This window comes from Equus asinus, chromosome 20 (assembly GCF_041296235.1).
Source record: "Equus asinus isolate D_3611 breed Donkey chromosome 20, EquAss-T2T_v2, whole genome shotgun sequence".
In the NCBI taxonomy this organism is placed as follows: domain Eukaryota; kingdom Metazoa; phylum Chordata; class Mammalia; order Perissodactyla; family Equidae; genus Equus; species Equus asinus.
In genome coordinates this window covers 65,941,879-65,964,775 of record NC_091809.1, presented here as the reverse complement: position 1 = coordinate 65,964,775, position 22,897 = coordinate 65,941,879, and the positions used below count along the sequence as shown (strand labels likewise).

The 22,897-nt window shown below is 43.6% G+C and overlaps 1 long non-coding RNA gene across 3 annotated transcripts in view; it reads left to right on the top strand.

Moving 5' to 3' along the window:
* The first annotated feature begins 16,711 nt into the window (after positions 1–16,711).
* The window catches only part of LOC139041114 (uncharacterized), a 229,874-nt gene continuing 223,688 nt past the window's right edge, over positions 16,712–22,897 (top strand). The window contains exons 1-2 of one of the 3 annotated variants that reach the window (XR_011495719.1): positions 16,718–16,832; positions 16,955–16,992. This is a non-coding gene — a long non-coding RNA (uncharacterized lncRNA). Of the gene's footprint in view, positions 16,833–16,954; positions 16,993–22,897 lie in introns of all 3 variants that reach the window. The other 2 variants (XR_011495720.1, XR_011495721.1) reach the window with 2 other exon arrangements.

Here is a 22,897-nt window from a genome sequence, read left to right as displayed (position 1 = left end):
TCAACCTTTGGACCACGAATGCCAATGTTTCTCTGGAGAAAGAGTCAGTAGGGCTTGTCTTGGTGACTCTGATGCAACGACTGAAGGGAGAAAAGGCTTATACCCACTATGATTTTGCAATGGCTCCAACAAAGGGCTTAAAGGATTTCAGATGTATTTGGAAATTAAACTCTGCTGGCCCTCCTGAGCCAGCATCTCTTCTGAATACCAGAAGGACTGACAATGACAAAACCCAGACCCAATTGCTGATGCAGGCTTGATGGTATTTGGGTTGTCTAGTCATGACAAGGCATAAACAAATCTCTCTGCCACTGTTTGAATGTGAAGAAATGGCATCTCATCCGGCTGCTTTCTACCCAGCATTGGCAGGTTGCCCCCAAATCCCCCACCCCCACTCCCCAAGTGGATCTTTGGGAAACTGACCTTGAACACAGAGCATGCAATTTTTTAAAGTGATAAATGTTCTCATTCCTTCTCTGCTTATATAGATATTTCTGGTCAAAGGCGAACGACAGTAGGGATTCAGGACTGCTTGCCAAGAGGTCAGTTCCTGCTGACATCAATGCAAAGGGGCAGACCTCAGGGGTGGTGTCTGACTTAGAAGGAAATGAAAAATGAGAGCTTGCTACAAAGACAGGAAATTTTTTTTTTTTTGAGTATGGTTCTTAACATAGCAATTTCTTTTGGTATGTACTCTGTAGATTATAAGAAAGGAACCAGATTTCTGTAACCTGGACAAGAGATAGTAAGGGGTGGTGTGTGGCAGGGGGCTGGGATGGAGCAGTGGGGGAGGATCTTGTTGCCATTTGGAAGGGCGTGGGGACTTATACATGGAGGACACTGGCCTTTACTCTCATTTGTCTTACTCCAAGTTTTGGGGTATAAGTTGAAAAGAGTGGGTTCTCTCCATAATCAAAAATACGTGACATTTTACTCCAATGGGTCTAATTAGGCAAAGGAAGAAAGTATTGCTCAATAAATATTTGAATATTGAATGGTCATGATTTCATACTCATATTTTTGTCACTCTGACTTTATAGGGTGAAACAGAGTCTCATTGTAACATAACTCACTAACAGACAAAATCACACGCTGCTGCAGCCCCTGCCCCACCCCAGGACAACGCTGCACGTGGATAAGGCCTCTGATGAGGGAGGGTCCAGGCTGCCTGCACACTGCACCTGTGCGGAGACCTCCTCCACACCTAGTGGGTGGAGAAACAGGCTGAGTCATGAGTGTGTTCCACAAGAACCTGGGGCAGTCAGTCCCTAGTAGACCCAATATAACCAGAGGTGCTAGAAAATCACCCTGCAGAGTGATGATCACCTTTACCCTTGCCTTCCTGTCTTTAAAATAATTTACTTATTTGTTATCTTTCTCGCTCTATGTCAATTTAGCTCAGTCAGAATTTTCTCTCAGAACATGAAAATGGATTGTGTGATGAGAGTGAAAAAGAAAGACTAGAGGGGGGAAAAAGGGAATAGAGCGAGGAGGAGGAAGAAAGAGGTAGGAACAACGTATAAACGAAAGAAGAAAGCAAACACTCTTAAGGAAGTCACAGACCAGGAGCCAGATTCTAGCCAGGTAAAAATGAAAAGAGAATTGTGTGTAGGAGTGTGTGTGCGTGTGCGTGTGCGTGTGTGTGGGGGATGGACACAGTTACATCAGAAGGCCCCAACCCACGCCAGTTCCATCACCCACAATGGAAACTCCAGCCATCTTAGCATCTTCTCCTTTCCTTGGGCCCAACATCCTGTGAGTTATCAGGTTCTGTGGCTACCGGCCTTAGACTGGGTTCCACCAAAAACAAAACCTGAGACAAGGCCTGTGTACAGTGGTTTATTTGGCAGTGGACCAAGGGAGCAGTGAGAGGGACAGAAGAGTGAATAGGGAAGGAGCAGGAGCCAAATCAAGGTTGTGATACCGAGTTGGCCACTGCGGCGACACCTTGATCCTGCAGGATCTTCTGAGAAGCCTTACGAAATGTATCTCAGAACTGTCGACGCAGGAGACTCCCATCCACCATCATTCAAGCAGGGCCCTGGGTGCATTAACACCCTCATACTTCCGGGTTGTGCATGTGAGACTGCAGAGTAGGTTCTTGGGGCATCCCACCCAGCACCATCAGAGAAGCCTGGTTGAGAAGCACAGAGTGTGTGGCCTCTGGCTGGGGGAATACACTCTCAGTTTGTACCTGCCCAGAGCTAGTTGAAGTCTGTGCAGAAATGGTGACCACAGTAAAGAGCAGGTTGGGAGAGATTCGAAGTTGTGCCAAGAGGTAAGTTTTTTCCACTGTCACTGCCTTAGTTAAGGGCACTTCTTGCCTGAATAATTAACTGAGCTCCTTGTCTGTGAAGCTCTTTCTCTTCAAATTTGCTATTCAGGTACTCCCAGAGTCATCTTTCCAAAACCCAGGTCTGATTATATCACTCCCTTCCTTAAAAACCTCTCTTCCTTCGCTCCTTTCTTCTTTGTACATTTCATACTTTTGTATATTTCTTGGCTCTCCTTTGAATTTTTGGTATGGCACAAGAGGGAGTTTTCAAAAATCTGCCTCTCTGGCCTCATTTCTCACTTCCTCCAAACAAACACCCTTCATGTAGTCCTGATGTTTCCAACTTGTGTACTCCAGGGTCCTATGGAATTATTTCAAAAGATCAGAAAAACCATATGTACATCAAGAAATCTGTAGCCGGAATAAGTAATGTGACTTAAACATATGTTGTAGGTTCACAAACTTAACTCACACTTCTCCTTGGATTTGCAGAGAAAATGGAATTTCTTAATTTTGTATGGATCTAATCTAGTTTCTTTTATGATCATTTCTCCAGTCTCTTCCCCATCTGCTGGTAGCAGGCATAAATACTAGTTCATGGAGGGGGTGCCTTTCGTTTTGTGGTCGTGTTTTTTTGTGGGGGAAGATCGGTCTTGGGAGACCCACTGAGGGAGAGAGGAGGGAATTGTCCTGCCACTGACATGCTCTCAAGCCTGGGGGTATTGGTCTTTCTTTCTGTTAACCTACAAAGTGGCCTGTGGTCAGGGAGCATGCCTGCTCTTGAGTATCCCCATGTCGATCTTCTGCAGAACCAAGCCTTGCAAACTCTGAGGGAAGGGCAAGCACTTCTTTTACTCAAGGGCTCAATTCAACATCCCCAATAGCAGAGCCTGATGACAGGGAGTTGGGGCTTTTATGCTAACTTGTTCCCACGTCCCATACAAAGGTGCCTCACTTTCTAGTCCCTCATGACAGCTTCCTCATTCTCTGACTTAATGTTGCTTATCTTGTCCTTTTGCTGAAGCTCCTCTCTTTCAATTCTTCACACTTGGTGGCTCATGTCACTCTCCCTTGGGAAGATCTCTTCTTGTGGTACAGTTGGGGGGACATCGGGTTCCATCTGAATTACCTAACAGTAAGCACACATCATTGTGAAATATTTAAGTTTTTCTCTTCTGAACATAATATGGTCTATTCTCATCCAAGAAACATATTCGTCTGTTAAAATAACATTGAACCTATTAATTGCAAAATAACAGTGCTGGTATTATTGTGCTGAGGAAAGAATCTAAGCTCTGTGAGGGGAAGGATTTTTGTTGTTTATTAACTGCCTTACCTGGAGCTCCAGAACAGCCCCCGACACACGTAGCAGGCATTCAATTCCTGCTTGTTGAATGATTGAAGGAATAAATAATTCCAATATGCTCTTCTTTCTGAGGCTTCTTTTTGTTACAAAGGATCCCCACATTCACAGAGAATAGATTTGGAGTAGAGAGGAACAATATCTCAATTCTGCCAATGGGTTATAATTTTTAAGGACACCTTTATGAACAATGCTAGAAGAAATGTATCCTTACGTAGTAATTTTTTTTTTCCCAAAGAGAACAGGAGTCCACAAGAGGACCTCTTTTATCCCAGAGGCAGTTTGCTCAACCCAGTTTCATGTCCTAGAGGCAATCACTGTTAACAGGCTGTGTTTTTCATTCTACTGGTAACCAATGACCTTAAGTAATATATTAAACCTCTATTTCTTGTTATTATTGGCTGGAGAGAACTACTAACTCTTTGTTATGGAAGGTCAAAAAACGATACTACATCACCGCCTGCCCATACTCCATTTTCTCCTTGTCTCCTATTTTTTCTCTCATGTTTTGCATATTTTTTACTGTATTGATATAAATTTTGGGAGCTTTCCTTCATTTTCCGAGTATCCAATTTGGTCGTTGGCTGTATTTAGTATATTATTCAGCCCACTTGGGGAATTTCTTGTCATTTTTATTTTCTAAAAACTGTTTTCTGTTTTGGGCTGATTGTTCCTTTTTATATAGCTCCCTGTTCTTGTTTAATTGATGCAAAATCTTGAATCTCTGAGAATTCTAATTAAAAAATTGTTTTAAAGCTCTTTTCTGTTCTCTGGATTATTTCTGTTTTCTCTGGGGTCAATGGGCTTGCTTCCAATGTCTGTTGATAGTTCCCAAGACATCTTTGTGAGTGAGGGTTAGGCTGTTGGGTATGTTTTTTCTGAAGCTGTAGAGATCCCTGGATTAAAGAGCCTGTGGGCTCTTTGTAAGCAAGATTTCCTCCAGAAGGCAGCTTGGGGCCCCTACACTTACAAAGGAGGATGGCTTTACTTTGGTGATAGACAGCTTGGGAAGACAGTATTTCACTCTTGGGCAGAATTGCCATTTCTTCTCAACTTCTTCCTCTTCTCCCCTCCTTCCCCCCACCTCACCTGCCAGACACACTATTGCATGTCTGTGTAGGGTTAAAAAACAAGCTAAGGCCCTAGTCTTCTTCTTTCTTAAGCTCTGATACCCTTATCAGGAGGATTTTTTAGGATGACTATATATTTTCCTTAGACCACATCCCTCCATCTTCGTTTCAAGGGGATTTTTAAAGGAAGGGAAGGTAGAGGTGAGCTTTTAGTCTGAAATCACACGCCACTATTTTTTGACCAAATATAGATGCTGTCGTGATTGGTAAAACACACATTTGTTCAAGAGCTTTACTAAATGCACAGTAGATTTTGCTGTGATGTGCTTTCTCAATCAGTGGATGCTAAAGCTACAAGTCTTTTCATTAGGGGTGAGTGAAACTCTCTGATGTTAAAATTCTTGGGAACCTATCTTAGCCAAGCTGCTTAATCACTTGGAACATGAGGCACGCTCAATGACTTTGTGCTGCTCTCTGTGCTTGGAATGCTCATGTCACTTCTACCTGCAAAATCCTACCATCTTGAGGGACTAGTTTAATGATCAATTTCTCTGTGAAGTTTTCCTCTATGTGCTGAGGCAGAATGAATTGCTCCGTCTTCGTTATTCCCTGAACACTCTGTCCATCCCTCTAGCATAGTAATTACCATGTTTTATGATAGTTGTTTACATTCTCTCTCCACTCCAGTCTTAGTCATCTTTTTATGTTTTATCTCAAATACTCAACACAGAATGAATACTTTTTGGCTTATATTGAATTGTTATTTTGCTCTTATGATTTGTAATGATTGTCATTGACTGTATGTGATGAAAAGAAGGCCATAAACTAAAAGGGTCGTCTTAAATCTTACTTCTGGGAAGTTTTCTGGAATAGACCAGTCACTTCAATCATCATTCTTGGTGTTTTCTTTAGAAGAAACTTCGGAAGAAGTTTCCTGTGTGTGTGCTTCTGCTAAGGTTATTCCTTTTTCCTTACGAGGGCTAACTAAAAAAAAAATAAACACCCCGTTTCAAGAGAGCTCTAAGAAGAAATGAGGAAGAAAATGAAAATAATGCTCAATGAAGGCAAGAGTTGGGGAGGAGAGAAGAGACTGTAAGTCTGAGCCTCTCCATTATCTAGAAGTTCCCTTAGGGCAGGACTTGTGTTCGCTATTGCCTTTGTATCATCATTCATTCATCCATTTACTCCATAAATATTTATCAAGTGCCTCTGGTGAGGGGAGCATTGTGTTAGGACGTGGGAAAATGCTGAACATGGTAGACAAGGTCCCTGTCCTTACACAGTTTATAATCTCCTGGGCATTTCATTACATTGCTAAATGACTCATGTGGAAGTCACTTCAAGGGCATGTCAATAGGCAATTAATCAATGCTATTTGTTAGGTATTTCTTATGTATTCACTCAAGTGCTAGGCTTTTAGGTAGTATGAAAGTAAGTTAGACCTTGTCTATAAGGAATTTAGAATTTAAAATTATTAGAGTCCTGTATAAAATGGCATAGAGAGTAAGCAAATTAGATTGTTCACAAGACAAGGATATTAGCAGTTCAGAGTCTTGGGGATCAGTTTGCTTGGAAGTGCTATAGATGGGGATATTGGAGGTCTTTTGATGATCCCCTGAAGCCATCTTCCTTTTCTCCCTCTACCCCCAGTGCCTAGTATACAAGTTTTCCTGAAGAAAGAGTTTAAAAATGTTTGCTGTAGTTGAAAATCTATGCAACTGTGTGTGGATCCAGGTCCACAGTCAAGTTTCACAGGAATTGACAATTTACTTGAGGACTGAAGGATAAGGAATAAATAGTTCAATGATAGGGCAGAATAAGAAGATTCCAGGTTGAGTGAAAACATGTGTGAAGATCCGGAAGAGCTAAAGAACATGAATTTTAAGGCATTGATTTTGCTTGTATTGCCAGAGCATTGAGAATGCAGTCTGGGAGTGGTGTGAGATGAGGCTCAAAGGATAGGAGCTAAATCATGCAGAATTTTGTTAACCTTACCACTATGGTGTTACATAATGAGGAGGGGGCCAATGGTCCTCTGCCTGAAATAATGCCCCATCCTGGTGTGACTCTCTGATTGTGATATGTTATAAATTCTTTTTTGATTTTAGGTTTTGCTAACAGACCCATTTACACACACCCACACAAATACACACATGCTTATATAAAAGAGCACTTGACATGATTAGTTTTGCATAGATTATGAAATCTTCCAATGACAAAAAGTTGCCAATTCAGGGATGGGTGGTTATTTTTGTTTTAGCTTTGCAAATGTTGACAAAAGGATAAGGCCACCGGTCTCAAGACAGAACAAATCTGTTGAAGGAGAGGGCAGATGGTTAAGCATGAAGACAAAACTCAAGAAAAGATGATTATGGAAAATAAGAAATAGTATCAGTATAAAAAATACCCTTGGCGTGTGACTCACCTCCAGCGTATAGTGAGTTCTATTCTTGCATCTGTCACAGGAGGAATCTAGAAAGAACCTCATCCTCCCCCTCTACTAAGTTTGCAAAAGGGAGATGAGCTATCCTATTTCTTGCCTTGCAAAACAACAGAGCTTGCCTGGGAGAGTATATTCGCGGGCCAGGTACAGCTGCACCCTTAAATATATGGGACAGCTTTCGATTACTGGAATGGAGAGCAACGAGGATGTAAGAAAAACCTAACAACAGATAATCCAAAAGTCATTGAATCCTGGCTTTTGAATGAATTGTACTGTTTTCTTGCAGCAGATTTGCGTTCCTAATTATTCCTTGCTTAAGCTAATAATAAAATGAGTTTGCATTCCCAGAGAAAGCACACACCAGCTGGGCAGAGGAAGGAGAGGACCCAAACACTTGCTGAACAATGGGGTAGGGGTCGTTGTAAGGGAAGTGGCCTACAACTGAATATTTACTATAATAATAAAGAGTAGCCTTCTTGGCTCCTCCCAATTTCCATAAATATGCTGTAGGGACACCATATGCATGTGAAAATTTATTATCACTAAATCAAGCAATCAAATAAAAGCTGGTGCAACTTTACATGGTTCACAAAATAATTTCTTGTTTAGGATCATCCTGTATTTAAAAACCAAATTACCTGTGTTGTAATGCGGGGTAGGAGAGGGAGAGGACCCATTTAGAAGTTGCTTGACCCCAGTGGAATTTAAACCTTAATTATCACTTAACCTATGAAAGCTCTACCAGTATTATAACAGTAAGTCCCTTCAGAACTGTAATTAAGTTTCTGCCTGTGGGTTATGTGGGTAAATCCTGTAAGAGGGGCGAATCAATTATGTGAACATTTGAGTGAGCTATAAAACTCAGGAAGACAAGAGTTCCTAAGTGTTATTGGAGAATTCTAGGATTATGTCAAAAGAATAATTTTACTACCTTACTCTAGAAATATCCAAGATCAATTATTGTGCCTGGGCAGGGAGGGCTCTGAGAAAGTGCATTCATAGTCACAAAATTTATACTATGAATCACAAAACATTAAAGCTCAAAGAGGCTGATGAAGGCAACAGCTAAGACTTTGCGCATTTACTATGGGTTCTGCAGGGCTCTGTTTTACACGTGATACCTGCAAGCACCTAGTCTCACTCTCCCTCTTAGAGGTGAGGGAACTGAGGCCGTGGGTTTCAAAGACTCAGCCAAGCTGTGTGACTAGGAACGGGCAGAGGCAGAACTAGAACCCAAGACTTCTGACTCCTAGTCAGGGCTTTCCTTCTACATCAGGCTCCCTTTCTGACAGCTGGAAGATCCTATCACCTGATCATACCTGCAGGCTTTCAAAAAAAAATTTTTTTTAAATGTGCTGGGGACAGTGGAAAAAACATGGACTTTAGAGTTGACCCTGCACTTGAACTCTTGCTTTCTGCTTACTTCTAAGAGTTTGACCTGCTGCGGGACTGCCATGTCTCTCCTCGGCTTGCAGACCTCTGTGACTTCCTGGAATAAATTCCAACATCCTTGCTTGGTCTGTGAGGCCAGCCTCGCTGGCTCTAGGCTGTACTAATCTCGCCAGCTTCACCTTGTGCAGGTCCCTACCTCTTGTTCTCTGCTCTAACCACTCTGGTGTGTTTTCATTTCTTCCAAGGGCCATGCTTCTCTCCACTATGGGGCTCAATGCTGGCTTGCCCCTCGCCTAAGGAACTCCTCATATCTCAGCTTCATCTTTGCTTCCTCAGGGAGGTGTTCTTGGATCCTCAGACTGGGTCAGCTCCCTCTCTTATATGTCCTTATAGCATCCTCACTCGCCCTTGGTAGCTCTCTTATCCCTACCATAATTGATTAATTACTTGTGATTGCTTAATGGATATTCCCCTACAAGAACCGAAGCACTGTGAGGGCGGGGACAGGTTTTCCCAGTGCTAAGGTCAGTAGAAGGCACTCAATAAATAGATGTGAATGAATGAACCCTTCTCAAGCCTGTTTTTTCTCCTCAAAAGTGGAGATAACAGACATTGGGTGATCATCAGCATCAAAAGGCAAATTTATTAGAGGCATCCAGCTCAGGGTTAGCAGCATAGAACTCGATAAATGTGAATTTCACTTCCTGCACCCTCTTCCTTCCATGACAATGTCCCTGAGGCACCACGCCTGCTGAAACATCCAAGAAAGATGGAATTAATTTCTGGGTAGTTTTAGTACAAAGTGTATTTTACACATTCTGAGTTTTTGAACACTGGTCACCCACGGATGGTGTATGTGGCAACTAATTCTCCATGACTCAGTGTATTTGACAAAGCAGAGCACCTCACTCCCCAGCGGGACAGGATAACAGAGCGCTTACTGTAGGCATCATTCTCTTGGGGTCAGAACCTTAAACTAATCCCCCTGCTGAATATGGAACAGATGAAACTGGAGCAGCTGCTCTTCTCAGCTGGTAAGCTGCTGGACCTTGAAGCTGTGTGGTTTTCAGGTGTCTTTCCCCCCAAAGCCCAGACGGAGTGAAAACGAGGCTGCTCAGATTTGTGCTGACGTGGAAACCTCTGGCCCTGCTTTCCTCTGGAAGGAAAATACTAGTTCTCTCCCTTCCCCCACAGCTGGAATCCAGACTCCCTGAAGACAAAGAATTGTGTTTCCTTCGCAGCAGGCTCTCCTGTGGATTGTAACTCTCCTCACAGCCCTTGACCCTGGCTGCTTTGAAAGCTCTGTGGGGAGTGTGGGAGAGGAATCTGATACAGAGTTTGGGCCCCCCTTTTTTTTTAGACATAAGGGGAGGGGAGATGGAGCATGTACAGGATGTAGGCAACAGAGGAGGCATGGCAGAAACCCCTTAGAACAAGCTATGAATAGGTCAAGTTTGTGTTTAAGTTAAAGAGAAAGGACATTTTTAATAGAATTTAAAGCAATAGAGCTGGTTTTAAGACCACGGGTGTGGAATTAGACCTGGAACTGAGACTTGCCACTTGCCATCCGAGCGGGCTTGAACTCAGTGTTCTCATCTGTAAAGTGGGCACAGTGATAGTACCTATATTATAGGCCAGGGATGGGCAAACTTTTTCTGTAAAGGACCAGATAGTACAAATTTCCGGCTTTGCAGTACATGTCATCTTAGCCGCATGTTCTTTTTTGTTTGTATTTTACAAACCTTTAAAAATGCACAAACTATTCTTTGCTTGAGGGCTATATATTAACAGGCCAGGGCCAGATTTGGTGATGCCTGTTTAGGTTTATTGTGAAGATTAAATGAGAAAATATCCATAAAATGCATTGCATTGAAAATAAAACATAGTACATTTTCAATAAATGGTAGGTATGATGATTCCCACCTGGTGATTGTGTAGAAGGCTAACTAAAGGCAATAGCAGGTTTATGTATGCCAGCTCTCCTGCCACACACACATCCACTGGAACAGATATTTACAAGGACAATATAACTCATAAAAATTAGAACCACTAATGTGATCTTCATTATTTGATTTGAAGCATTTGAAAATTAAATACAGGATGGTCAAGGGAATTGGGGCCAATGGACATTTCTGAGTTTCCCCTGTATACCAGGCCTTTGCCATGTACTTCTTGTGTGTTATGTCACAACACTCCAGGCAGGTGGATTTTATTGTTCTTGTTACAGAAGAGAAGCAGAGGCTCGGGGAAGAAAACTAGCCCTGGAAACCAGGTCTGTCTGCCCAGGACCTCCATGTTGTGTAAATTTTATGGCTGTACATATGGCCCTCTGCTCTTACATCCATTCTCTTTCTAACGTACACATATTCATAAGGTTCTTTGCTCCCTGACCCTGTTGAATGGAATCTAATGAGTGGTTCAAAGGCTGTTCCTAATTGCGTAACTCCTGTTTGCCAAGCCCTGTACTAGACACTGGAATTACAAAAAAAAAGAAAGAAAGAAAAAGAAAAAAAAGAGTGTGACACAATCCTTCTTGTTGAAAAACGAAGTCTAGCAGGAAAGACACCACCCATGTAGCTGTTGATGATACACACTATGAAAGTATTCTATTAGCAGTGCTTGGTGGAAAATTCCTTAAGTAAAGACTTTGTCTTTAGGAAGTCGTTGTGACAGTGCCTAGATTTGTATTAAAAACACAGCTTTGATCCCATGGCAGTCTCCCCACTCCAATATAAAATCTTCATTGTCTTCCTATTACCCATAGAATAAAGTTCAGACTTCTTGGATCATGTTCAAGGTCTTATGCCAAAGCTTCCAGTAGGTGTGCCAGATATCCTGAGATGGTTCAAGGGACTGAATGTTTGTGTTGCCCCAAAATTCATATGTTGCAACCTAATCCCCAATGTGATGATGTTTGGAGGTGGGGCCTGTAAGAAGTGATTAGGTCATGAAGGTGGAGCCCTTGTGAATGGGATTAGTGCCCTTATGAAAGAGACACTAGACAGATCCCTGGCCCCTTCAGCCATATGAGGTTACCATGAGAAGACAGTCGTTTATGAGGAAGTGGGTCCTCATCAGACACTGAATCTGCTGATGCCATGATCTTGAACTTCCCAGCCTCCAGAACTGTGAGAAATAAATTTCTGTTGTTATAAGCTACCCAGTCTATGATATTTAGTTATAGCAGCCTGAACAGACTAAGACAGATGGTGATCCCACCACAGCAGCCTTGTCTTTTTTCTCTGGTGTAGGCTACAAATATCATTTTTCTACATGTGCCTCAACCTGGTGTGGGAATGGTTTGGGAAGCATTATCCTTCACAATCTGTCCCTGACGTACCTTTCCTGCCTAATTTCCCTCAAGCATTCCAATGCACACTGTGTCTGCTCCCTGTTCCTTACACATTCGCCATGTTTTCCAACCTACACAACTTTGCTAATGTGGTTCTTTCTGCCTGGAAGTCTCGCCCTACCCTTTTGACCACTTCTGCACAGTCTGCAAATTCTTTAAAAGAATAACCCATAAGTTACCTCTTTCATGAAGAATTCCCTGTGTTCATTATCCTTTGAACTTTAATAGTATTTTATCTTTTTTTATGGCATTTGCCATCTATTATATAGTACAGCTTAGGTGGCCGGCGGGCCAGCCTGCCTGCCTTTCCTGCTCTGTTTGTAGAATCTTAGGAAAATGACTTAAATCCATGGTTCTTAAACATGGCTGCACATTATAATTGCCTGAAAGGGTGTTTTGTTTTGTTTTGTTTAATATCTTGATGCCCAGGCCATACTCCAAATCAGTGAAACCAGAGACTGCAGAGGGTGGGATCCAGCATCAAAGCTCCCTGAGTGACTCCAACAGGTAGCCAGGGTCCAGAGCCACTGTTTTGAACCAGCTGAGCCTGTTTCTAGTGTTGTTCTGAAAATTACATGCAATGTTTCAAAAGCTTGACCCAGTGCCTGGCACAGAGTGAGTGTGCAGTAACTGTTAATTATTGTATTACATTTTACCCTGGCTTTTCACTTCTTTGCCAACAATGTCTTGCACATAGTAGGTACTGAATAAATGCTGGTTGAATGAATAAATGCTACTGGGGGAGGCCTAAGGGAAACTCCCAGCAGGTTGTTGTAGAGAGCTGATTTCAATGTGGAACAGAAGGTTGTGCCTGGAGCAGAGCATGAGGATGGCAGAGGTGCATGTGCTCTGTCCTGGGCGCAGACAATGGGGCAGAAGGGAAGGGGGATACTGGCTTCACAGGATTTAAAAACAATAATAAAACCAACTACAAGTCGATCTTCTTTTTATTATCACCATGCGCTGGAAATTCTTAATAATACCAGTGATAAAATGTTTCTTGCAGGGGTGGACTTCTCCCACCACCCCTGCCCCCTCCCCCTTATCTTGGTATACCACTGGCCTGGAGCCCAGGAAGAAAGGACCGAAGAGCTCTTATAGTCAGTACCATTAATGAGCTAAATGGCTTGCAAAGGAAACAAGGGAACTGTAAATTATATTTATAAATTAAGTCATGTAAAGCTAGACTAAGTAATTAAACTGTGCACCCATAATTAAATACTTGTATTGCATTTGGGCCCTGAGCTTTCTTTCTGCCTTAATGTAATGGTTTGCGGTCTGTGTGGTGGGCTGATGACTCATACAGAGGTCCTGGGGCAAGGTAGTGCAAAAGTCACGGTCTAAACAGAAGAATCCTTGAGGGATAGCCACGGATGTAGTCAAAGGAATGGGCAAGTAATATATAGGGTTAAGAGATGAGTGGGGAGAAAGCCCCAGACTGCCCCCCTCCCCAAGCCTTTGAGAGGCAGCATTAGCATCCCAGATTAGTGAAGGAAGGTCAAGCAGCAGCGCTCTCAGGCCCAGCAGAAAGGGAGGGCCTTCATATTTTTGGCCTCAGCCAGCCCTCTATTTTCATTTCCTGTCGTCCCCTTCACATGCCCCACCTAGAGCCACAGAAGTCAATACATATTCTTTGAACACAGTCTACTTTTTATGTCTTTCTACCTTTGCCTTGTCATTCTCTGCATGCCGTCCCCTTCTCCATTCCTCACCTAGCCATTTAGTCTTTGAAAAAGTAGCGCCAAGTTCCCTTGTGGAGCCTTTTCTTGACTCATTGAGGCACTTGTTAAGTCTCCCTCTGGCTCCCACAGTTATGTTGCGGGATAATCTTCTGCTAAAGCTCTCCCTCTGTAACATTCTGGATAGCAAAGCCCCTATTTTTAGCTCCTAGAAGTTGCCTGGCAGACTGGAAGGTGCTTAATATATATCTATTGAGTGAGTAAATGAATGAAGGATAGCCCTGCGGAGGAGGGGAGGTGGCATTATCCTCCTAGAGGAGGAGGAGCTAGATTATAGCACTGAGGCCAGGGGCTGTGTCTTATTCAGCTTCATGTTGGCAGCACTCAGCATGGTGCTCAGTGGATGGAAATTGCTTTGTGAGTATTTGCTAGGTGAATGGGAGACAATCGAAAGGAGGTATACTTTGGCACAAATTTCCCTCATCCCAGCTCCCTACCCTCAAATAAATAGAGTAAGAGTACATCTAGGACAAGTGTCAGTTACACTGGTGTTTACAAAACAGCACTGCCTATGTTAGTAGAAGTATGGGGAGGGCAGACAACAAACACAGATCTAAGATCCAAGTGAGATCGATTGCGGGGTGGTGGAGGGAAGAGACGGGAAAGAGGGATGTGGGATCCTGGGAGGCTCAGGTGTGGGAGTTCAGAGGAAGGAGGAGGAGGAGGCTGTGATGAAAAGCAGCCTTCAAAAGGAGGTCACAAAAGACTTGAAGAGTCAAGAGGGCGTGGTTTGGGAGGATTTTTGATCAACTGTTAGATAAGCCACATGGATGGCAAGGGACTGCTTTAAGGGTGAGAGAAAGGTGGGGAGAAAACTGGGAAGTGGGAGGACTGGACCAAGAGGTGCTGAGAAGGACCCAGGGGTGAGCCCAGCTGTTTGCATTGCTCACAGGCACCCCAGGTGGTGCAGAGACACACAAGGTATGAAATCTGCCGGTAATGATTAAAGAACTGGGACTCTGCACTCACAGAGAGTTGCCTGGGGTGTGATGAAGTTCTGCCTCTGTCATTTATTTAGGTGTGTGACCTGAGGATGGCTCTAAATTTCATATGTAAAATGGGGATAATCAATACACCTACCTCTTGGGGGGTTGTGAGACTTCAATGATTTAGTATATATAAGTAGTGCCTGGCACACAGTAAATGCTCAATAAATATCAGCAATAGTAATAATACGCAATATACAATTTGACTCTTTACTAGCTGATTCCATGTTTCTCTGCATCCTTCCACCCAAGAGAGGGAAGTGCTAAAAAGACCTCTGAACTCCTTACTTCCACAGGTAACAGAAGCAGGAAGTTGGATGGGAGAGAATTAAATATTTCTTAAACATTTTTCCCATTAGAGTATTGTGTCATATGTCTAGTCTATTCTGAAGTTTTGTTGTTCCCTCAGGGAGCAGAACAGCCAGCCGTGTGAACTTGAGGAAGTCGTGTTCCCTCTCTGAACCTCAGTTGATCACATGTAAGTTTGGAAGAACTGATTCTTGGATCTCTAAATAGCCCTTCCCACTTTACCATTCCCTCTTGTTGCTGGTTCTAAATCTGCCAAGGGCCGAGACGGGAGTCACGGAAGAAGTGGGCACTGGAGGGTGAGATGGACACCAATTTGGCCAATGGAGGACATCCTAGACCTATGCGAGGTTGAGGAGCTGCCAAGGTTGCGGTCTTCAATCTCAGAGTCCCGGAGAGTACTGGGGATGGCTGTGTACCCTGCCCTGGGAGAAGGGCAGAGAGATAGTTGGCCCAGAGGGCAATGGCACTAACCACGCAGCATCCATGAGACATCCATAGGGGAAAAGAGCTTCGGGAGGGCATCCATGTACTGTGGAGTCATTTGTCTCTCTGTAGCCCTGCATTACAGGACTGCCGGATCGGCACGGGATTAGGTGCTGCAGTGTTTTATCAGACCAGATGTCCTATCGTGTAAATCCCTTCAATATCAACCCTTGCAGGCTTAATGAAATTGCAAGAAAACCCCTGCACTCTCTGCCTGAGCCTTCATATTTATTTAGGTCATCTGTAATTTGAGAAAATATTCTTTTCAATACCCAAAGGCTCTTTTCTACGCCTCAATCTCCTCTCTTTCTTTCTCTCTGTCTCTCTCTTTCCCCGAAGACATGTTTTTTTGTAAATACTGCAGCTCAGCTCTGAATCACAGATCAAAGCATCTCTTTTTCATTCATCTTTTGAGGCCAAATTGCAATTTATAATGTCTGTGGTTTTCGCTAATCCGTCTCTGTGTCATCTCACTTTAAATCAACAGAAAGCAGCTCACAATAACACACTGAAGCTGCCCCATGGAAGCAGAGAGTGTAATTTGAGCACAGTATTATTGAGTCTCAGTACCCACAGGTAGAACTATCTGGGACCTTTATTATAGCCAATATTAATCTTGGTAAACAACTTGTTTTGATGAAAGTTGAAAGCCAGATGAAACAAGCAAAATTCACGGTTATCAGAAAACAAAACGTGATCCCTTCCTCCTCCCACCCCTTCCTGCACTTTCCAGTGACATCTAAGGTTTTGTGTATTTGGACCAAATAAAGGGAGGGCGGAAGTCGGGCTGTTTTCCTCAGAGAATATGCCGATAGACAGTTCCGGAACTTTTTGGGAACTGGATATTTGCAGGGCTGGGGCAGAGTCTGGGGCCTGAACTACAGGTTTCTTTTGTTTTCCTCCTCAGAAGAAAACATTCCTGAAGGCTGTTATTATGCCTTGTTATTTAACCTATTTGCTTGTCTCCTGGGGACAGGCTGACACTAATCATGCTCGCCCTGAGCATTTTGGGTGAAACACTGTACCTCAGAGGCCCCAGGGTCTAACGGGGGTGTGACAGACCCGCACCACCTGCACAAATGAAAAACACTGGCGTGGAATGACCAAGGTTAAACACATCGTTGAATAAAATCTCTATTGGTAAGCACATCAGTTTTCCACAGCTGCTGGATCAAAATGATAGTATGAATAATCCTTATTCTTGCTGAATTTCTCTAGGAGACTTTAAGGAGATTAGTTGTCACGGAGGCCAAGTAAGGTTGATGATTTGGCATCTCTAAATCCTGGGAGTGCCTCAGGGTTTAATTTCAGGCCCAACTCCCTCCAGGCTACTGGAATCTGCCCTACTCTCCCAGAGACAGTAAAGGTCTCCTTGTTCGATCTTCTCCCGGGAAATATACTAACCACGGGAAAGCTGGAGGTGAGAGGGAGTCGGGGTAGGGGTGGGGGTGGGGGGACAGGGGATAATCTGGTTAAAATTCCTCAGTTCAATCTTCCCTGAGAAGGAGATGCACCATTGTAACACCTTACGATCTGCTTCAGTTTACAGAGCAATTCCAGATTAAAGTGTTCTCCATAAGGTAAGCAGGGTAGAGGCCATTATCTTCATTTTATAGAAGAAGAAATCAAATTCCTGAGAGATTAAGGTAATTACTTGCCTACAATTACTCATCTACTATGTGGCAAAGGAAAATCTTCAAATCCAGTGTTTCTTTTTTATTTTCAAGTCTACTAATGGAGACCTATGGGGCTAAAGACTGATGAGGCACAGAGCTGGGTGGGGGCAAATAATGCAGGTCATCCAAACCTCACTGGAACTGAGCCAGGTGGTGTTATCACCCTCGTTCAAGATGGGGGTAAACTGAGCTTTCAAGAGTTTAAACCACTTTCGCAATGTCACACAGCTGGTAAGTGGCAGAGCTTGGATTCGAACATCAGTCTTCCAGTCCCAAATCCAGTGCTCTTTCTGTGCCACTTTTCCAGGTATTGGTAAATCAATCTGGAAATAAAGCAAAAGATGCCTTTGCTATCCTGAGTTATCTGGATTGATAGCCTACCGTAGGAAAATGATGGAAAGTTAAGAGTTTACTCTTCTATGGAGATGTAGAATTGTAATGGATAGTCTCTTGTCCTAATCATGTGCAGTGTAATTGTGTCCCTTCCTACTGAAGTGATCTTTATGGATGTGATATGTGAATGTGGTTTGGGGGATGATAATTTTGTAATGAACTGGAAGTGAGTTGCCAGGGTCAGATGGTAAATTGACTAGAACAGGGCAGGGCAGGGTGGGGAGGAGTACAGTGGGCTCAAAGTCTGAAATAGACAAAAAAGGTTTTGAGAGATGACAGGTAGGTTAAAAGCAAAGATTAGAGACACACTGAATGGTCAAAACCATAGCAGTTGATGGACTCTAGGAGGTAAGACCTGGAGCAGAGAGTAGTTTTGAGAATCTAACGAAAGCAAGAGACTCTGCAAATAACTTCATATGCACACACCACTGTTTCGTTGGCCTAGAGGGAAGGCAAAAGAGGACTTCAGGAATCATTTATTAAGCTCAGCCTGTCAGTGAGGCATCAGGAGTTAGGACTGGTACAGGAGTAGATGGAACAGAATCCGGGAGAGCAAAGAACTATTATGGGGCCTATAGTTTGGGGTCTGGAAGGGAGATTTGCATTTGGATCCCAGTCAGGAAGAACCTGAAGCCCCAAAAGCCAAGACTAAGAGAGCCAGCCAGCCTCGGGGGAAGCAGGCTGGGTCAGAGCTAGTGCTGGGTGGACCCATGCCAGGTGGGAATTGGTGACTAATCTGGAGACAAAATTTATAATTTACTTATCAGTAAACACCGTGTACTCTGAAATGCCCATTTTGTAGTCAAGCAAATTTTCTCTTAATGGCTTCCTGAGAGCACTCTGCTTACTGATTCTCAGCAGCAGGAGGAACAGGGAGGGGAGGGTGCCAAGCTGCCACGCCAACACGACACCTCCAAAGGGAGAAGCAGATTGCGCCAGCCATTGGGAGGGGAGGGGAGGCTGAGGACATTCGGGCCCCAAAGGCCAAAGTTGCCTTGTTGAGGGTGGTCCTGTTCAGTGTCATCTAGGGGAAATTACTGGGGTATCAGGTTTCAGCTTTATATTTGTCAGCTGGACTTGACGCAAATTAGAGGTTACAATTTCGTATCAGTTTAAAGGTAAGTGGCTCTTTTAGAAACACTCTGCTCTTTAAAATTTTGGGTGTTTCTCACAAAGGTATCCTGTCCATCTGGTCCTGCAAAGATGGGGATTCAGGGAAGAAGATGTGTGAACTCTCAAGTAGGACTTACCTGAAATAGGAGTAGAACTGGCTGGATTGTCCTACATTCTCTTCTTTAAAATAAAAAAGGGTGCCCAAGAAATTACTCCTTCCTCCTCACGCTATATACCCTGGAGGATAGAATTGACAAGTTGATTTAGACAAAGAAAAGATAAACAAAAGCTCCTCAGTGAGAAACTTCTCTGCAGAAGCTAGGATCAGATCTACAGTCAAGAGCTGTTCAATGACACTTAACATTCGCCAAACACCCGTCAAACCCCCACTTTGGGCAGGCCATTGTGCTCAGTATGTGGAGTGAGGGACGGATGGTCCTTTGTGTTGAGACAAACTTGTTAACTGCGAGTGTGAAGCAGAATCAAATAAATGGAAATAATGGGTTGGAGGAGTAAAACTGGAGTAGTAACAATGAATTTTGACCCATGGCAATCAGAGACTGTCTTATCCGGCTGTGATTTGATGTGAGTAAATTTGGGATATTTCCTCTAGGCCAGAAGAGAAACTCTGAAAGCCAGTGAATGGGCTCGTGGTTTTGGAAAGGCAAGAGAGGACTGAGGGGGTTGGCAAAGCTGGAATGAAGTTAGAGGGGAGGACCCTAGGCTCCCATTTAGGCCATTACGGAAGAGCTTCACAGAGTTCGGTTCGGTCTTGAAGCATGGTAGCATTTGAATGACCAGGATTTCCCAGCCCAACAATCTGGCCTTTTGGGGCTGGTTAATTCTTTGTCATGGGGGTGTCCTCTGCATTGTAGGATGTTTAACAGCATAGCTTGCCTCTACCCACTAGATGCTCGTAGCATGCTCTACTCCAGTTGTGACAACCAAAAATATCTCTAGACATTGCCAAATGTCCCCTTGGGGGCAAAATTGTCCCCAGGTGAGAACAAGCATAGCTGGAGGTGAGGGGAAAGCATGCTTCAGGCAAAAGGATCTCTTGGAACCACTGTACAGAGGCGTGATTCTGCCTTGGCATGTTTGGGGAATAGTGGCCACAGGGTATGGTAAGGAGAGGGATTTAGTGAGAGAAGAGGCTAGAAAAATAGTTTAGGGCCAAGTTGAAAACCTTGCAAATAATATGGCAATAAATTGGACTTGATTTTGCAGGTAATCCGGAGAGCATGAGGCTTGGGAGGAGGAGGGTGACAGGAAGAGGAAGCTGGCAGGAGTATAGAGAGGGGAATAGATGAGTGGGAGCGTGAGGGCAGAACACTGGAGGCTGCAGCAGCCCAAGTGAGAGGTAAATTGGGTCTGACCTTAGTGAGGATGGAGACAGAGGCTGGGTGTGAGAGATGTTACTCAGGGAGATTCGAAACTTAGTGACAACCAAGATATGGTGAGTAAGGGCAAGAGAGGAATCAGATGGGGGAGAGGGAAAGGTTGGGTAAAAAGCATAGCATTGACCTAAATAAGGAGATTTGGACGAGAAGGAGCAGCAGATCTGACATTTAAAAATGAATTCTTTTTTAAAAAAATTATTTTATTGAGGTCATAATAGTTTATAACATTGTGAAATTTCTGGTGTACATTATTATTTATCAGTTACCATATATACGTGCCCCTTTAAGCCTTTTACCCACCCCCAAACCCCTTCCCCTCTGGTAAACACTAATCTGTTCTCTTTGTCCATGTGTTTATCTTCCACGTGTGAGTGAAATCATGTGGTGTTTATCTTTCTCCGTCTGGCTTATAAAAATGAATTCTTAAACCCTACCTTTGTGTGTGCTTCCATGTGGGCACATAATAGTCACTCAATAAATTCTTTGATGCATCTTGAGTTACCAGTTATTGGTTCAGATGGAACAAGTCACCTGTTCAGTAGGGCAGAGGCAAAGGTTATAATAATAATAGTAATAGTGATAATAATAATACTAATGATAACAGCTACCATTGATTTAGCACTTACTATGTACCAGGCACTGAGCTAAGATTTTGCACTCTAACTCATTGAATATTTGAACAATCCTATAAATTGTTCATAGGTAGATACTACTTTTATCCCCACTTTAGAGATTATTTCATTCATCACACATTTATTAAGTGACTGCTATGTGTCAGGCGTTGTTTTAGGCATATAGGATATGTCAGTGAATGAAACAGAGGAAAAATCCCCCCTGCTGTTGTGAAGCTTACGTTTTAGTGGGGGAACTAAAATGAGGAAACCAGAAGTTAGTGCAATGAGGTAACTTGCCTGTTCACGTGGCTAGTGAGAGCTGGAGTAAGAGGCAGGCAGCAATGTGCCTGCTGTGGTTGGCTGTGTTCAGGCCCATGAGAACCCCCAAGTAGACACCAATGGAAAAGTCCCTTGAAAGGCAGGCACAGAAGGGGAAAGACTGCCCATTGCTGGCACGTAAGAATTCTAAAGCCCAGAACCTGGATATGAGGACAGAGGGTACGGTTTCCTGAGTGACAGAATTACTGAGTTATCTGGAGCACATGTAGTTTCTGGGTGCTTCCATGATTGGGATATATTGGCATTGCACTCACAGCTTCCTGCAGCTCTGGTCAGGCAGGCATCTCATTCCTGGTTAATTGCCAAGACTCCAAAATTCGGTTAAGAGTCCATTAGAAATAAGAAGGTCAGTGGAGAGCCATGCCCATCCACCTTAAACCTTACACTATTTATTATCTGCTCTAGGAATAAACCAAAATAAACTCAGCTGTAGACTAAGTCCAAATGCATCACTCTTGCCCATCTGCAGCCCCAGAGCAGACTCTGCCCACTAGTCTAGCTTGTTTGCTTAAGGTTTTCTGACCACATCCCTCCCCAAGTCAGCTGAGAAGGATAGAGATGTTTTTACACATTTGGGTAGAAGCTTTGCCTTTTCTCAAAGGGAGTAGAGATTGATGAGCTTTTTATCTCACTGTCCTCTTGAGCAGGAGTAGTGACAACTTCGCACTGTGTAGGTCTTGGAGACCTGAAGTCTGAGGGTTTTACCTGTGACATAACACATCCCAAACAACTTCTTCTAGAGCCACGGCCTCAGTTCACACTGCTTGGTGATGTCCACTATCTACCACTGTGGAGAAAAGCCAAACCAACTGGACATAGAATGCACAAGGCCTGGTCTTGGGGCCATGTAATTCAACTTAGTTAGGAAGCATTTGGCCACAGTACATATAAAACCACAAGTGAAACAATAAAAAGTTTGCTCACACAATAAGATGTCTGCAGTGGGCTCCAGTTATAGTGTGACATGCTATAACCCCTTAATGACATCATCAAAGACCTAGGATGTTCCCTTCACTCCATTCTTCCATCTTGATGTTGGCTTTACCCTCAGACTGGTGTGAAAATGGCTGCTGCAGTCCCAGCCATCACTCCTGGGCCAGTAATGACTAGAGGAAGAAGAATGATTCTCCTTTTCTTTTTTTCAGAAATAGGGAAACTTTCTTAGAAACCTCCTAGCAGATTTCATTCACCCTTACATTGACTTGGTCAGAATTGGTCATGCCCATTCTTAAACAAAGTCTTGCCAAGTTGTATGGGGCTACTGCAGTTGGCTTATAGACAAACCAGAGTCACCATCTGGAGCTGGGGTTGCATCAGCTTCCTCTGAAACACATAGCTGTGTGAAAGAGGGTGGATACCTGAACCCAAGCTCATTTCTATGAGGAAGGAGGAAGAGAAGTGGGCAATGGTCTTGGATAGGCAAGCAAGAGTGCTCACCTCAACAGCTCGCCATCTAGCTCCTACAGGTTCAGTATTTCAGTATTATTTGTACCATTAGAGAGGAGAAGCAACTCACTCTTGTATTTCCCTTACTCAGCCCTACCCTGAGGCCCCCACATCTTATGCCTTTGGACTGTGCCAGCTGGAGGCCTGCTTCTATTTTTTAATGCTAGTTATAATCTTACTTTGTACTTAGGAAAGATCTTTCTTCCAACACGCTCTAGGCACTTTTACAGACTCGGTGACCTCTGCCCAGAGGATTATTATCTCCCATTTATGGAGGTGGTGTGAGGGTCATGAGACAGCCTCAAAGGTCCAATCTGGAGACAGAGCACATCCTCCTCCTGGGTTCTCCAAAAGGAGTGACAGGCCCAGAAGGGCTGCGACTCTGTGGAGGGCTCTAGGAGTAGAGGCGCCAACTATTAACAAAGGCTTCCTTTGTGCTGACTGAAGTTTCTGGAAAAAGTTAGCTCCTCAGCAGTCTTGGAGAGGTACTCAGTGACTGCATGG